Source organism: Pteropus medius, unplaced genomic scaffold (genome assembly GCF_902729225.1).
Source record: "Pteropus medius unplaced genomic scaffold, Ma_sr-lr_union100, whole genome shotgun sequence".
Classification (NCBI taxonomy): domain Eukaryota; kingdom Metazoa; phylum Chordata; class Mammalia; order Chiroptera; family Pteropodidae; genus Pteropus; species Pteropus medius.
The window spans coordinates 1,208,166-1,220,208 of record NW_024350397.1 but is presented as its reverse complement, the minus strand read 5'-3'; the positions used below and the strand labels follow the sequence as shown (position 1 = coordinate 1,220,208).

At 37.9% G+C, this 12,043-nt stretch overlaps 1 pseudogene; it reads left to right on the top strand.

Annotated features, from left to right (window-relative positions):
* The first annotated feature begins 6,601 nt into the window (after positions 1 to 6,601).
* LOC120584159 (uncharacterized) lies at positions 6,602 to 6,719 on the top strand (annotated as a pseudogene).
* The last annotated feature ends 5,324 nt before the right edge of the window (positions 6,720 to 12,043 follow it).

Here is a 12,043-nt window from a genome sequence, read left to right as displayed (position 1 = left end):
GACTTAACAACTTAAAACAACCATCTCTTCATGCTCATAAATTCTGTGTGTCTGGAATTTGGTCAGAGTACAAAGAAAGTTGCTTATGTCTGCTCAGCAATATCTAGGATCTCAACTGGAAAAAAGCTCTATTGCTGGGGGTGACTCAATAGCTAGGGACTGGAATTTCCTGGGGCCACCTTCACTCACATGTCTGGAGGTTGACACTGGCTGTCCGTTGGGACCTCAACCAGAGCACAGATCTGTGCCCTCGCACTGTGGTCTGGGCTGCCCCACATAATGGCCAGCTCAGACCTCCAATAGCAAATGTTCTGATCATCAAAGTGAATGCTTCATCACCTTTTTCAATCTAGCTTTGAAAATCATGCAGCCTTCTATTACCTATAAGCAAGTCACAAGCCCACCCGGATTTAAGGAGACAAGATATAAACTCTCTCTGTCAGTGGGATCAGTGTCAAGAAATTCGCAGTCTTTTTTCAAACTACCACACTACTCAACCTCATCCCTTAAAGGCAGTATTCTTAGAGAAAGCGCTGGAGAACCCATCTCCTCATAAGTCTTCTCTACTCCCTCACTCACACCTACCCTAGAATGGTCTTATTTTTTTTTGAAATATTTTTGAAGTGTTCTCCTTTGGACAAAATAACAACAACAGCAACAAAGACAAACAAACACAATTAACTGCGGCTTAAAAAAAATCGAACCTGTAGGAAAAGGTCAAACAAAAAACAACCCAAAAGGAAGCCTGCTTTCGCAGCCAGCTCTTAAACACACAGACACACACACACAAACCCTCCTTCAGTCTTGCTTCCAGCAACTATTGAAAAGAATCTTGGAAATTTCCAATGAATGGTACATTTGCTTCAGGTACAGAAGGCTAGGAAAGTAATACCAAGAGTATGTTCTGTTTCCACAGTGGAATGAGAAAGACAGATCCTACGCAAAGCAACAAAAAGTAGCAATATATAAATGAGCAGAAAGCTAGCCTGGAATCCTTCAAGCAGAGCAGGTGATGGGGAACACCAAGAAGGGACCCAAACACCTTAACCCTCTTTAAACATCTTCACCCAATAGAAAGGAGCCAGCAGACACGGGATTCCTAGAGGTAAGCATTCAAATATGCAGTTTACTAGCAATACATCCACCCTGTAGGTGAAGAAACTGAATCAGTATTTAGTCACAGTCACGTGGCTAGAAAGGGCCAGAGCTGGGTTCCAAATTTAGTCTGCTCGAGACCGTGTCTTCTTATGTGTTTCTTTCCCCTGACAGAGTTGGAACTCCTCAGAAGTATAGAACCTAGATTGTTCATTTCTGAATCTCCAGAACTTAGTACTATGCCTGGCACAGGATGGGTGCTCAGCAAATATTTTGAAATAATAGATGAACAAACAAATGTCGTTCAGTCCCAATATATTAATCTCTGTGGGGCAGAGATGCAGGACAGAAATGCAGGTTCCAGCGCAGTCTCGTCTCTAAGAAAACCAAGTAGGTGAAATCTGCATCTCTCCACCACTGAAAACATTCATGGGCTATGTTTCTATGACAATAAAACATTTCATTCCCGAGGCCCCAGAGAAATTAGAAGTTCTTCATCTTTTTGGTCTGGGAGAGCTTTATCAAAATGTAACATTATAAGAACCTCTTCCCAATTTATTCATTTGTTCCTTTATTCACTGAACGAAGATTTATTGAATTCCCTCTATGTATGTGTCAGGTGCAGCGATATAAACTGGGACTACAATGGAACAAATAAAGGCAGAGAATGATAGAAGGGCTTATTTCCTAACTATCCACATTAATTTACCTTATCTCTGCCATTAAGACTTATAATAGTCTAGTTTATAACATCTGCAGTAATTGAAAAATAATATTTTCTTTCTCTAACTTGCAAATTAGATCAACCTCTAAGTTAAATAAGACATTTTTCTTTACGATATTATCTGAGGTCATGTAGCAGCTGCTCTTTTGTTAGATAATCTGAAATTGAGGTAAATATAAATAAAATTCCCCTATACATATTCATATTCTATTCATTTTACAGGTGCCACTGTGCTATTGATGCCAGTGGTCCGATTTCATTTCACATGGTTACAATTTAAAGACCATCAACAGATGCATGGCATGGTTTGGAAACTATAATAAACAATGAACTATTATGTACCATAAATTTCCCCCCAATTCTATAATGACAAGATTGGCTGAAGGCTTTTTAGGAATTAACTCTATAGTGAGAGTTAAAGTAAATGAGAATTTTTCTATGTTAAAAGATTTTCCATCACAGTCTTTAACATACATAAAGTACCAATTTGAACTTTTGCTTTTTACGTATTTCATTCATAGTATTTATAGTCATCATCGTAGTATATGATATTAATAACAATGATTATATGAATTTCAATATATAATGCTGAGTAAAAGAATTTCCTTTCTCATATATTCTGGAACATGACAGTCATATTTTGAATTCATTTGCATTTCTCACTGGTATAAGTATATGAGAAAAATATTTAATGCATCGGCGTGTCCATAAAGCTTTATCATAGCTCATGTAAACATACATACAAATATATTATCATATATATATAATGACATAGAGTTTACTTAAAACCATCTTAAGAACATTACTATATACATTGCTGTATTTGGTAAAGCACACTATCCATCAATCCACATATATTTGGAGTTGGATAAAATTCTAAAGATTATCTAATGAATGGTCCCAATTTACAGGTGAGGCAGCTGAGGCCCACAGAAATTAAATAACTGCTACCCAGTTCCTCCTCATCTGCTGTTCTTTCCACTACTCCACAATGTCTCTTTACAAGTGTATGTTTTCATCAAATGCAAATAAAAGATAAAATTCACATTGACTTTAATCACAAGTATACAGTGAATGGTGTTCTTCTAGCACTGACTTTGGTTTCATTCTACATCATTCTACATCCCCAAATACAAAAAGTCAATGTTAAGGTCAAAATGATCACATATTGAACTTCCTTCCAGTGTTGAGAAAGTGCAAAGCATTCTCTGTTTTGAGAATCCCCAGAGATTATTAAGGGTCATTCAGGCACACAGTAGATGGGGCTTACAACCCACAGCCTTTATTACCTTCCCTGAGCCGCATCAAGAATTTGCCATTCCATCAGCCAAGTACCGGGGAACCAGGCTCAAATGATGAAACTCATAGATTTGGTATCAATCTAGAAAGCAAGAGTGTGAAATGGAAGCCAGATTCGTTTAGTTTCCTTTACAGAAGTGTCAGCTCCACTCAGAAACCAACTGTCTTCCCTGCCAGAGAAGAAGAAGAAACTGCTTTGTCTCATTCACTTCATCACATAAAAACCACTTGATGGGCTTGACAGCTGCTGCTTGCTAATTACGGGACAAACTTCTCAGCGTGAGGTTTGTTGCATCAACAGGTCCTAGAACAATTCCTCAATTGTTTGGGGGAAGCTTGGGCACTTGGGGTTGAGCATTTTAACGTCAATTATCCCCACTGGTTGTGACTTGGAGCTGCTCTAGTGGAATGAAGGGAACAAAGTAATGAGACATACACACAACTGATTGGCTCTGAAGACCATTCTGGCTGTACCTCTGTTTTTGGCTGTTGAAGATATGATGAGGGGGCCAGTGTCCCACACCATCCCTGCTCCAGGCAAACACTCAATAGCTCCCATTTTAGAGAGTTTAACATTTGTGTACAAAAGGTTTGTTCCTTCTAAAAATGCAATACATTTTCTACCAAGTATATGTGTTTGGGGATTTGTCATTTTTTTGAAACAATAACAAAAAGATTGCAAAAACCATTTAACTTTCATTCTTGGAATTTTCTTTTTTTTTTTTTTTTTAAAGGGAGAGAGAGAAGTAAAAAGGGAAGGGAAGAAGAGAAAATATATTTTTTGGGCAGAGTGGAGCCTTGATGTCTGAAAGGAAAAAAGTATCAAAAACAGAAAAGGAAAGGACAGTGGAGAGCGACATCAGGCTACCAAAATCTACTTCCACTTCCTCCTGAGCGCCAGTGCGGACTCCAGGTCCCGTCACCCTTCAAGTCAGATGACTTTGCCAGTCCAGTGGACTGCGAACAGAGTGCGGAGTGACGCTGCTGGTCCCAGACCTTCGGGGAGTGGGCATTTCTCCTCCACACTTTTCTCCCCTTCTCACAAGTTGAAACGTGGACCAGCTTCAGCCGTGCACGTGGCAATTTTTCCAGGGAACAGGGGGGCGGGAGAGGAGAGAGCAAAGACTTGGAAGGAACCTATGTCTTGAAATAGCTGTGGAACAGAGCAGAGTGCATCTGGGACATTCACCTTGGACTGTCATATGAAATGAATAAACTTCTTTGTCTTTTAAACCACTGCACTGTTGGATCTCTTCGAAAGGCAACTTAGCCTTTTGCCCTAACTAATACAGAAATGATTCGCAGAGCAGATCAGAAGGGGATTTCCCACGTCCCGCCCCCTTCTTTACCAGTTCTAATATATCACATATTATCTCAAAGAAAGCCAAACCTTTGCCAAGACTGTGGGCAATGGTTCCTCCAGCATCCAAAGTCTTTCCTCAGGAAAGTGGCTCACTCATAGCAACAATTATGTCTCCAGCACTTTTTTTGGAAGAGTTTGCTGCCCTCATCTTACAGCTGCAGCCAAGGGTTCTCAGGCTGCGGTCTGGAGTGACTTTCCTTCCAAGTGAGGGAAATCCAGTCCACAGTCCAGAGTGTTTCTATCTCCCACCGAGAGGCCAGGAAGAAACTGCGAATGCCGTGGTAAAATGAGATATGTGGAAACTGCTAGAACGCCTCTAGCATTTAGACTCGAGAAAATAATCACTTTTACAAATTAGATCATGAACACCCTGAAGAGAATTCCATATGGATGATTATTTATAGAATAAAACATGTCATACTGCCCAGAGACAGGCAATGAGTTCAGTAACCATGGCCTAAGATGATTTTTATCTTCGATTAAAAAAAGTTATAGAGATCAAACAACATGATACGCTTGGGTGTGAGTGGATTAACATAAAGGATTATGGTAACATAATTTACTAATTAATATATAAGTACCTCTTACTTTCCAATATGTCCCACTCATGATGGAAATATTCTGTATCTGCCCCAACCAAGATGATAGGCACAGGTGACTAACAAGCCCTAGAAGTGGGGCTGGTGCAAATTAGGGACTGGATTTTTAATTATATTTCATTTAAGAAATGTACATTTGAATAGCCACGTGTGGCTAGTGGCTACTGTATTAGAGGCCACAACTTTGGACAAAGGTCGGCACAGTTTTTCTGTAAAAGGCTAGATAATAACTATTTCGGGCACTGTGAGCCTTGTGGTCTCTCTTACAATTTCTCAGTCCTATACTGCAGTGTAACAGCAGCCACAGACAATATATAAACTAACGGGCATAGCTGTGTTTGAATAAACACAGGCAGAAAAATAAACTCACATCCAAGGGTTAACGAACAACAAGCTATTTCAATATCTGGATTTTTTTTTCCCCTCAGTAAGGAGCCAGAGAAAGAAGTGCTTAACCTAGAAGAGCTCCTCTCAAATTTGGAAGCAGAAACTTGGGGGCAGACTGTCTTTCCTTCATTGTGACTCCACAAACTATGTTCTAGAACTGAACAGCCCCTTTCTCTGACTTCTTCCCAGGGGCCTGCTGTCAGCCCCGGGCATTGTCATGACATTCAGAGGGTGTCCATTCCCGTCAGTCCTTTATCCCTTCACAGCCCAGAAATGGATTAAAAGAATGCCCTGGCTAGTTTATCTGACAGAAGTAAAACCGTCTTTTCCGACCTCATTTCTCTTGTCGCCTCTATTTGGTGCCAAGATCTGAAGATTAAAAAGGTAGATAAATCAAAGCCTTTTTAGCACATGGTAAAAGCAAATCAATATACTTAATTTCCCAGAGTCTCAGAGAAGCCATGTTTCATTTTTAAATTTTACCTCAAAAGCCATAACTGGTGAGTACAGGATACGCTATATCCTGCATATTAGAACTCAGTAGGAAAAAGAAATTGATAAAAGAGGGTTTCAGAGCCAAACAGCCACAGAAAATAGACTCTGTAATGAAGAATCCGGAACAGTATCAAAAGGAAATGCTTTACACAGACTTTTGGTTTAATATTAATTAAAAAAACATTTCATTTTAGCCCACATTTTGTGCCCTGACACATTGCTCTGTGCTTCAGGGAGAGGCCTTCCCCTGTCTGGGAATGGTGGAGATAATTGTAGCCTGGAGAATAAACGCTCATCATTAGAAAAGGCGCCTAATTCCTCAAAGTCATAGCACTAACATTTTCCTTTCGTGGTCGTTTTGGAGGCAAATAGGTCTTTCCATGCAGTTATAATACTGTCAATACTGAATAAAAAATACATACATAGGATACCGAGTACAGATTAAAACACAGAGATATTAGAGGCAACTGTACATGTATGCTTTTTTTAAATCAAACACCACCTGTGATAGACAATTTTCTAAAATTCTAATTTAATTTCTCTTAGGTCGGAAGACAAGAAAAGGTGAAGTAGTCAGTCAGTGTATTAGAGATCGCACTACCGAATGTTAGCATGATTTTATCCTCTTAGAAACACCAAGTCTATGGCCATGCTACCCTGAACAAGCAGATCCTGTCTGATCTCGGAAGCTAAGCAGGGTCAGGCTTGGTTAGTACTTGGATGAGAGACCACCTAGGAAGACCAGGTGCTATAGGCGTAAAAAAAATAAAAATAAAAAAATAAGGGATTGTAAATTGACAATTGACAAGGTCCTTGCAATCTGTGAGGTCAACCAAGGGTTGCCTCGCCTAAAAAAAAACACCAAGAGGGGTGCATAGGAGATCCACACAAGGATGTTTATTGCAGCACTTCTGTTTCATAAAAAAAAAAAAAGTCTAATCGCCAAATGTCAGGAGGGAAATGATTCTACGTTATAACATAGGATACGACACAACCATTTTAAAAAAAGAAGCCCGACCTTTGTACTAAACTGAGAAAATCTCTAAAATACATTGTTACATTTTTTAAAAAGTTATAGATTAAGACATACAATGTGATATTGTTTGTTTTTTTTAAATCCCACAAAAGGAAATCCTGTTATAAATATATGACAAATGCATTAAAGCAAAGATCTAAAAAACTCATAAGAGCAGTTTGTTCTAGGAGGGGGACTGATAAGAGATGAGGGGTCAAGAGGCATTTCAATTGCACTGTGGAACTGTTTTCAACTAGAATATATATTGTGTTACAAAGGACAAAATCGTTGAGATCACGGACTTTGAGGCAGGATTCATTTTTTTTAAATTTCAGCTTCATTACTTAGTAACGGAGGCAAATTATGTAACCACTTTGAGCCTCAGTTTCCTCATCTATAAAGTGGGGGAAATAATAATTCCTTACTTACAGAGTGGTTATAAGAATTAAATTAATACATATACATATACATATATATATATACACGCCACAGTGCTTAACACAAATTAAATATTTGACTAATGTTTCCTATTATTATTGCTTATTATGATTATTTCTAATATTAGACTTAACTCAATATGAAAAAAGGAGTGCACCAACAGTGACTGGAACCTCATCCTACTTACTGTAAATTAGCAAATGAGGGATAAATTCCCATTTCTGATGTGACAGTCTTGAGATGAATGACTCTGGGAGGAACAGGTCTCCTCTGAATCAGAACTGGAAGATGTGAATGAGGAGGGAGGAGGCCTGGAAAACACAAAGAAAGGGGAACCCCAGATAAGGAGGCAGGCCACTTTGATGTATATCTTGAACGCTCAAATGAAGTTCTGAAACTCAACGCAACCCTGAAAATTTTTCTTACAAGATCAAACAAAGGACCCTAATCATGGACACTCAGGTCAGGCAGGTCATGACCCCGGGGGTGTGGACTTCCCAAGTCCCAAGCCTGCTCCATCCTGGGAAAAATGTTCAGGTCCAAGAGCAGGAAAAGACAGGAGATGGGGGGTGGGTCTGGGTTTTTTTTTTCATCTTATAAATATGCCTCGTTTCTTTTTTCAAGAACCTGGAGTTCAGCATGCTTAATTAGACTGAATAAATTAATCCTTAACATCTCAAACTAGTCCAGAAGCTATTCTGAAACAAAAGCATTCATCTTAGTACATGGTATACCGCACACACATGCACATACACGCACACACACACACACAGGAACACCGTCTTTTCAAGCTGTCAGTTATAGCCGTTAGAAACCCAACATTCAGAATTTGTCCTTGATACGTGATTTCAAGACAGTTTAAAGATGTCATACACAGTTTGATTATTTATCAAACGAACTTCTCGTCATTCTTCTAAAAAGAAAAGAGAAAAAGCTCCCACGTGGCAGCACTCTCCTCAGATGCTTCTAGACTTCAGATTTTTTTTAAGTCTCTGGATATATTCTCGAGACTACCAGGGGCCAAGGGCCTACTTAAATCAAATGTTAAGTGCTAGAAGAGGTTTAAACTAACTACTTATTAACTAAATTGTTAACAGGGGATAAGATCTCATTTAGAGAGGTAGTACTTTACTATTTGAGTACAAACAAGGAAATGCTGTAATACCTTCGTCATATTTGCTCTCTGGGAAAACAATAAGTGAATATGTGTTTACTGATAGAATTAAGCTCTCTGAGCAAGAACGTGTTCAGTCTCAGGGAGAATTTCTAAAACAAAGGATTCGAGGTTTGTTTTGTATTTAGTATGTACTATAATAGCAAAGAGTAAGAGGACAATTTGATTAAACTTTTTCAGAAGAGTTCAATGCACATGAACTGTTCATTAACAAGAGCAGAAATATTTCTTGAGGTGAAATTTGGATTTCTGAAATGTGATTTTTATTATATTCAGAGCCAAAGCACAGTAGGAATACATATCAGATTATAGCAGAGAGATATGATTTGAAATTCAATTATGGCAAGTACTTGAATTTCAATAGTTCATGGGTGCACTCTTCAAGATTATATCAAATGAATAAAATGACGGCAACTTGGAATCATGTCATTACCAGAATAAGATATCTAAAGAACACTTAACTTGAACTGAAAGTTTCTATGGAATATTATATTCGGAATATAACTAATTCTAGAGATAATTTTTAAAGAAACCGTGAACCTACGATGAAGGATAGCTTGTAATTCCCATCTGCTGTTGATGTTTATCAAACACTCCTTTATACAACAGTGTACCAGGCACTGAAGGGATATGGCCAAGAGTCTGCCTTTCATAATGGAAAACAAAACAAACAGACATAATAGATATATAATGACACATAGATGAATGATATCCACTGGATACACAGAGAGCCCACCACTGCCTTGAGCACAGTAAGGGATGCCAAAATGATAACAGCTCTCCAGAAACTTATGGTATTGGTTGAAAAATAAAACAGACATATGAGATAACTATTTTTATAATAACCAAATAACAGTATATCAGCATCTCAGCACCTTGGAGGCAGAGGAGAAATTAGAAACAATAAGCTAATAGCAAAAGATATTTACTTAAGTATCATTTAATGGCAGGAAGGTCAGAGACAGAACGTTCAGAAGCACAAAGAGAAAGAAAGTTCATCAAGTTTACTGGTAACAGGAGGCAAAGGTGATACAAATATATGCAAATGAGAAGGCACATACTATAACAAAATGAAATGTAACGACCAGAAATGTAAGACCTTTTATGCAAAAACAGAAAGGAAAAGAAAGAAGAAAGGAAGGAAGGGAGAGAGGAAGGAAGGAAGGGAGGAAGGGAGGAAAGGAGGAAATTTTACAGAGTAAGAGGGCCCCATCAGGCTCTGCACTGGACTAGGAAGTACGAGCATGGCATAAAAGTGCCAAGGCCAGGGACCAAGCAGACACCCAGATCCAGGCCTGCTTTGCTTGCCAAGCTACGACCACAACCTACAACAGCCCACGGAGGTGCCTTTTTCCTAATAGTTCACCCAGAGAGGGTGACTTTTTCTAATTCACATGCCAACATCATACAAGCTAGCTCTGGCCTAGCATAGATATCGAATGAAAACAAATAAAAGTAGACATATCTGCCTTTATTGACAGTAAACTCTCAGATTACCAGAGTGATGTCACCGACCTAAAAACTAAAACAATCACAGGCTATAATTAGAGATATTTTAAATCTAGAATAATGAAGGTGGGCATCCCATTCCTTGTCACTCTGGTACCTGTTCACTTCAGGGTGTCATGTTTTCAAAGGCATATGCACCAAAGGGAACTAGCATACTGGAAAGCATTCAGAAAAGATGAGAAAACACGACATCTGAGAAAGAGTTGAAGCTACAAAGGATGTGTGGCCTGGACAAGAAAAGTAGGTGTGTGTGCAAGGGTAGATCATGACAGCCATCTTTAATCTCCAGTAGAAGGAACTTGTTCTTTGTGGTCTCGAAGGCTAGATCCAGGAAGCTTCAGAAAAACAGATCTGGGCTCAATAGAAGGAATTATCTAACATAAAGACTGAGATAGAATGCCCTTCTTGGGAGGAGACTGAAGTCTTCTACCTGGAGAAACTCAAACCAAAACAGCACCATGATCAAACTATCATTCTGTTTGTTTTGTTTTATTGTTTCATTTTATTGCCTTGCCATTGTTATTTCCATGGTCAACTCCAACAGGCATATATCCCCAATGCCATTTTGCCTACCCAACTTTATTCATTCTTCAGCCCAATTGTCTTTTTTATCATGACATTTTCTTTCATTTCTCCAGACAAAGTGATGGATTCTCCCCACTCTATGCATCCTATACATTCATCATTTTTATACCATCCTATCCCTTGCCATGTTCCCCCAACTGCTTATTTCCCTTTTTACATAATATTTGTATATACAAATGTATATATACAAATACTACTATATGCAAAAGTACTTGCCTGAAGCCTCACCTCAATAATTAGGTTATATATTCTAATATATGTGACTACTGGGTCCTCCTGTTGAGAAAATTAGAAAAGGAGGGAACTGGATGTTGAGAATAGAAAAGAAATAAAACAGATCAAATCTAAACCTGAGGGATCAGAAAGCAGAGAGCAGACTTTAACCTCAGAAGCACTGTGATGACCCTGGGGGCTTGGAGGAAGTGAAAATTCACAGAGAGGACAGAAGGTTAGTGTATGACATAGGTATGGTGGCTATTGATAAGGGGGTTAATTTTTTTTTCTATCTCAAACATTTATATCACTTTGTTTTTTATTCATAGGTAAAAAAGAAGAATTCTAAAATATCAGTCAAAAATTCATTAAACATTTTATGGGAAGCGAAACCCAAGAAAACATTCCTTTCATTTATCTCAATATCTCATTTTACAAGCAAAATAAATTATAAGCTGAACATCTTCTAGTGCATAAGTGAATAAAAACAGAAAATATTAATAGGACAGTGCAGATTATAATTTGTTTTCAATTTTTGCTGTTTTCTTTTTGTCTTAAATTAAAAATCTTTAGTTATGTAATACCCCGATAATTCAGAAAAAAATAGAGAAGAATGTCGATCACCAATGGGCTGTTTCATTGGTCCTCAGAAATGTTAGCCTTAACTGAATCCTTGCTTCAGTTATATTTTAAAACATGTTAGTGACAGTCGAAGCATCCCATTTCATTCCTCAGCCTCCATCACCAGAGAGATAATAATTTGACTGTTTCATATTTTCCAGACATAAAACTTCAAGCAATATGTAATAATGTTTGTACATCTTTAAATGTACAAATGTGGTAAATTTGTATTAAAAAATTTGCTAATATAAGCCATCCTGCAACATTGGGATAAACATTAATTGGCAAAAATGTACTTTAAAATATTTTGATAGATTGCGTTTGCTAATATTTTATTTCAGATCATTAGATTCATGTTCATAATCGACAATGGCTTATAATTTTGCTTTGTTTTACCTTACTTGTTCAGTTTTATATAAAGATTTTACATATAAAAAGATTTGGAGAGTTGTCTTTTTTCTATTTTTTTAAAAAGTCTATACAAAGTAGTGCTTATCTGTCCTTTGAAGATTTTGTCGTCTTGGCT